At 38.6% G+C, this 6,000-nt stretch overlaps 1 protein-coding gene across 5 annotated transcripts in view; it reads right to left on the minus strand.

Moving 5' to 3' along the window:
* The window catches only part of akt3a (v-akt murine thymoma viral oncogene homolog 3a), a 68,206-nt gene extending 66,334 nt beyond the window's left edge, over positions 1 to 1,872 (minus strand). For 3 of the 5 annotated variants that reach the window (XR_004021111.1, XR_004021110.1, XM_030748550.1), the window contains exon 1: positions 1,750 to 1,872. The gene's annotated coding sequence lies outside the window, so the exon portion shown is untranslated. Of the gene's footprint in view, positions 1 to 1,335; positions 1,569 to 1,749 lie in introns of those variants that run through there. The other 2 variants (XM_030748551.1, XM_030748552.1) reach the window with 2 other exon arrangements.
* Positions 1,873 to 6,000: the final 4,128 nt, after the last annotated feature.

Raw genomic sequence — 6,000 nt, forward strand, 5'->3', positions numbered from 1 at the left:
GGAAAACCATACATTAAGGAGGAGGACATGGAAAGAAATAAGGCACAGGATCATGTTAAATTGATTCAACTGAACAAATTTAATCAGTTTGGGAATGTTTAATCTACCTGAGTTGTTTAAATTAAACATTTTTATTAGAGATGCACCAATTGACCGGCCAGGGGACCAGACTCCGACCATTTGCAGTGTTCTCGGCCCAGACCAGTGACCAGCCAGTCAACCTCCCATGTCACTGATTAGGGGCTGGCCCATTTCATGCACATGCAACTTGTGGAGGCAAATAGTCCCGTGCACACTCACAGCCACACTCTATGCTGTTAGTGTGGAAGCAAGTGATGACACAAAATTAGCTTAAGTAGACTGTGAGGGGGAAACTTAAACAATAAACCCAATGAGACACTTAAACATGGACATTTTTAAAAAGTTAATAAAAGTATCCAAAGCAACCAACAGCCTCGGTATGAGCAAAGTTTCAAAGCACTTAAAAAAGAGAAAAGGGTTGATTTCCTATTATCTGTAAGTTATATACATACAAAATGATGTAAGTACCTGACATTTGTTTTTTTACATAAATTTCTTGTACTTGCTTTTGTTTGGTGAGGTAAAACGTGTCAGGTAAAGATGGGTGCACAGCAACTCATTTTCAATTAATTGTCTTTCCAGTAACAGAGCCCTTATGTTCAGTTGTTTAAGTGATAGAAGATCCTGTACCTGACTGCAGTTTGGGGGGAAACTGGCAAGTATGATAATCTCTTTAATATGAACATAATATTTTGTCAGCTATAGTACTTAGAAAGCAAACTGGAATCGGTTAAAGTCGGTATTGGAAGGTCAAATCCAAATATTAGGCTCAAAATGTAGCAGTTTTCCCACACATATTCTATACTATGTACACAGTTAATGCGACGGCCAGCATTATTACCAACAGGATTATCTACTGTGAGTGTGGCACACCCTCTTAATTACTTGCGGTAATTTGTGTAGTCAAATCAAATATAGCATACAGACATGCAAATGACCACGGTAAACCGCTGCCTCAAACATGTACCGAGTCTATCCAGCAGGTATGTATATGACCGATTAAGAAACACAGGTACCACCACTGCATTACCTACGTCACAGTGATAAAAAAAATAAATAAATAACAAGCGCATGTACGCAGCAAGAAAACTGCATGCACGCAACATAAACATTTAAAACACTACTTTTTACAGGTATTCCCATGCGAGCCGTCAAACACCTCGCTAATGTTATCATGACGCATTATCTCACTGGCTTTAGCGTGGATTGTGCCATGTTTACTCTCACAACAGTGTGGCTAGCTAACAGTATTACCTGTAGCCGCAGGTGCGGTGGTGATGCGCGGTATCCCCCGTGCAGTGCACCTGCCGTTGACAGGACCGCTGGGGTTATTTATTATTATTTTTTCCACGTTTCCTGAGTGAGCAACGTTAAGCTATGCTGAGACTGCAAGCTAAGCTATGCAACCGTCGTTGGTTAACGTTACGAGCCGGTGCAGAAATAATCGTTTGGAGACACGTCAAACGGATTTCCAAGGTTTCGTTTACCGCAGCCAACGGTTGTTTTGACTGAGGAAAACCGGTGACGTCACCCAGGGAAACGGCAACCCCATTTCTGTTATGCCCCCATCCCCCCACCTACATTCACTCTTTTGCGCTCTCTCTCTCTCTCTCTCACCCCCCCCCCCCCCCCCCCCCCCCCTCACACACACACACACACACATCCTACCGTCTCGTCTCGTCCTCTCGTTTTCGGTTTTAACGGTTTCACCTCAGTGTCTGCTTTTCCTTCACTGTGGAGCTCTCTCATCATCTCATTCCAACATCCCGTGCGTCTCTGCCGGCTAATAAGCCAACTATCGCGAGAATTAGGTGTTTAGGTGGTTTATCTGCGAGATAACTGGATCCCATGTCATCAGCGATAAGATATAAGATAGACTTTACTGATCCCAGAGGTTTGTAAATTATTATGCCACAAGAGTCGAGGTATTAAACAACACAACCTAGGGCAATAGCTTGAATAAAATAGAATAATATGGCAAGACCAAAAAAAAGCACAATTTAAAAAAAATTGAAAAAAGTAAAGTAAAATTCAAGAGCTCAGTCAATGAAAATCTAGATATAATACAACAAGAAGCTTAACAAGTAACCATCTAAACAAATAGGCTATACATGCAGGTGATGTGGCAGGTAGGAAAGACTATATCTGTGCTTTTGGCAGGAGAGCTCAGCAGAGGTGCAGCCCATCATAAACCATTCATCTGAGCCACAGTTACTTGGATCGCCACAGGTGTAATCATTTTTCAGTTCTTGTGCCTTACTGTATTGGGAGAAATGCTTTTTTGTTTGTTTGTTTGTTTTTGTTAAGCCACTTCACACTGACTTAAGAGTCATTCAAACATAAAAAATGCACATACCCTAAGGCTTGAACCAGTGTTGTTTCTACACATAAACTGTGTTATACTTGGTATTTTTTGTAGATTAAAAAAGAAACACAAACAACTGATTTGTTTTTCTGACAGGCTGCTAGTAACAAATTGCAAGAAGCTATTATTTAAAATTGGATCTTTGCTAAGATATCTGTTGACAGGCATAAAATCGTATTTTTGCACAAGCAAGATAATTCCCAAAGAACTATTAGCCAAAAACTTGCCATATCTCAGCATGGTGTGCAGTGTGTCCAGAAAGAAGAAATGGCAGGCCTAAAAATAAACTATCTACAGCAGATGATGAGTATCTGAAACCCGTATCCTTGAGAACTAGAAAAAAATCCAGCAAAGACCTGACGCAGGACCGGAGAGATGCATCTGGACCATCAGCTGATCCATGTCCTCTTCACCAAAGCCTCAAAAGAAATTGATGCAGTGGACAGGTGGCTGTCAAGAAGCCATTCTTAAGGGAAACAAGGAGAAAAGGCTGAGGTATGCCATGATGTGTGAGTGATAAATCCAAATTTCAAATTTTTGGTTCAAATTGTCATCAGTATGCAGCCAACATCCAAAGAATAATTTCCATTTATTTATTTTATTTATTTACATTTGTACCTTTCCCTTCATTGTCATACAGAAAACACGGTATTTCCCATGCATAGTGTGTTAATGTGGTACAAATGACAACCTGAACACTACAAAGAGAAAGAGTTAAAATAGTTTTTTAACAGTTTTCTGTACAATAGGGTTGCTTTACCTGAGTTGTCATCAGGGTTACAGCTAAAAAAAATACTTATTTATAATTAATCTAGGGTAGCTGGGTGTCCCACTTTGTGTGTGACTGCACAGCATTTTTATCCCTTGTCCCTTGTCTCACATTTCGATCAGTCCTAGTTTACAAAACGGGACAAATCTCACAAGAAACCTGTGGCTCAAAAAGAAGTGATTTGTGTATGCATCTTTGCTGAAACCCAAAGATGATTACCACACAGAAGGGCAACTGAAATAACAGTCAAAAGTTTCAACAGTTATTACAACAGAAACAGGGAATTCACAACTGTACAAATGCTATATAGACCATAAAACAATATTTATCCTACATTTAGCCTCATAAGAAAGTATGAATTCAAGTAAAAAACCTATTTATTAATCACATGACTGATACAAAATCTTATCTTAGGTGTAGTTATGTCAGAGTTTCATATTGACATAAGTGAGAATAAGTGATTTGTGCCTTTCCTGGTTGGTTCTATTTTAGTTCTATTTTAGTTCAGTTACCCTGCCTTCCCTGTCTTGTTGTCAAGTCTCTGTCTCTGTGTTTGGTATTTTTCCTGTTTTATTTTGCTAGTCTCGTGTGCTTTGGTTTAGTTTTGCTTCCCCTTGTCTCGTTAGCTTGATTTGGTTCACCTGTGTCTTGCTTTCCCCAGCTGTGTACTTTCTCCCCAATTACCTCATGTGTATATTTAAGCCCTCAGTTTTCCTTAGCTTTTTTTTCTTTCAAACATATTTTTATTGAAGTGTTTTGTTCTTTATACACAAACATAACAACATACAAAAAAAAAGAGATGCTTAAAACGTTCAGTTGGGAATGATAGTGGTGTTTTAACAGTGATCCAAAAAATAATTCATTCATTCATTCATTTAAAAAAAACGGGGGGAGGGGGATAAGAACTTCACGCCTCCTAGTACGGCTAGAGTAATATATTGTTAGACATCTGCTCATTGTTGCAAAATCCTAAGCTGAAAAGAGCAATCATGTTGACACTTCTGACACTTCTGACCTTCTGAACAGCAAGAGATAAATTAATTAATTAATTTTAAAAAAAAGAAAAAAAGAAGGAAAGACAAAAAAAATTTTTTTTTAATTAGGAGGGGGACTCAGCTCTTAATGGTCATCATTTTCCCAGCCCTCTATATCAATATTATTGTCTCCAAGAAAGTTGTAGAAGATATTCCAGATCTTCCAAAATTTGTCTAACTTGTTTTTAGTTGTATAACTTATCCTCTCCAAGGCCAAATGTAAACATATTCCTTTCAATCATTGTGCTATGGTACAGGTTGTTTCAGTTTTGCTTAGTTCTTTGTTTGGCAATTTGAGGATGGTGAGGCGATAGAGTGCTAAAACACTGTGAAATAGATCTCTCTTAATATCTATTAAATGTTTAATGGGCTCTTATGAGAGCAAGACTAGATTATGGAGCTACTGTATTGCTCATGTCTGCAGCAGATGTTGAACTAGCACAGACCCTCCGAAATCCAACTTTGTCGATGTCAGCCATTCCTCCCTGGAGATTTGTTATGTCGTCTGTTGATAAAATCCTACAGGAGAAGATGAAAGAGAAATAAAAACAAAAATATCAGACAGCATAATGGTACAGGACTATATAGATCAACACCAGTGCAAAGTATTCATATTCAGATAGGTCATGGGCTTGTTTTTACATCCTACAGTAATAGTGGTACTGAAAAGACTCTTTTCAGTATGCCTGGTGTAATTAATGGGAATAATGTCTGCACTACAATGGGTGAAAGAAAATAATCAAAATCAAAGTTTCATCATAGCTTTTGATAGCTTATCAGCACCATGTAGACAGTTATCACACATTAAACATACTTTTGGATTTCCATAATAGGGGTTTATAGACGTCATTCCTTTGGGTTCCTACACATGAAGGGGTTGAAGGGAACAAAAAGGTGTTGGCAAAAACGGCATTAATTACAGGAAATTAATACGGAAGTATATTCATATGCAGAATATTTGGCAGGAATATTAGGACACAGCTGACACAAGAAGACATTTACACAGGATCCAAAAGTATGTAGGTTTGAACAGAATGCAGGGCAGGAACCCAAAAGAACTGTTTGCTCAATTAAGAATAGTACATACAGGATTAAACCATACACTCCCATAGAATAGGAAAATACCCAACAGGTCCTTGTGGTTACTGTAATGCAGCAGAAGCTGTTAAACATGTACTGATCCACTGTAACAAACACAAGAGCTGAATAACTTTCCAGTTTTTTTTTAATCATTCCAGTTATATTCAAGTGTCTGAAAACAGGACTTGGATTAATAACGCTGTTGCTTAGTCATAGAAACTGCTGTTTCTACAACTAACCTAGTGATTGCTAACAATACTGCTGATATTTTTCACAATTAGTTTCACCAAGTGGTCACAAAAGATCCTCTAAGAAAGGCTAGGACGGTACTAATGACACAGTAAGCAACGGCTCTGTCTCTGTTCTGTTACGTGCATGCACAGTGCAAGGATCCTAAAATCCTCAATCCATTTTCTTCTCTTTATCCAATTCAAGTTCACGGTTGGGCTGGAGCCTATCCCAGTTGTCATAGGGCAAGAGATAGCATACACCCTAGTTACCAGTCTATCCCAGGCCTGCCACAGAGAGAGACAACCATCTACATCTTTGGCCAATTTAGAGTCACTACCGTATTTTTCGGACTATACGTCGCTCCGGAGTATAGGTCGCACCAGCCAAAAAATGCATAATAAAGAAGAAAAAAACATATATAGGTCGCACTGGACTATAAG

The sequence above is a fragment of the Archocentrus centrarchus genome, chromosome 15 (assembly GCF_007364275.1).
Source record: "Archocentrus centrarchus isolate MPI-CPG fArcCen1 chromosome 15, fArcCen1, whole genome shotgun sequence".
Taxonomy (NCBI): Eukaryota; Metazoa; Chordata; class Actinopteri; order Cichliformes; family Cichlidae; genus Archocentrus; species Archocentrus centrarchus.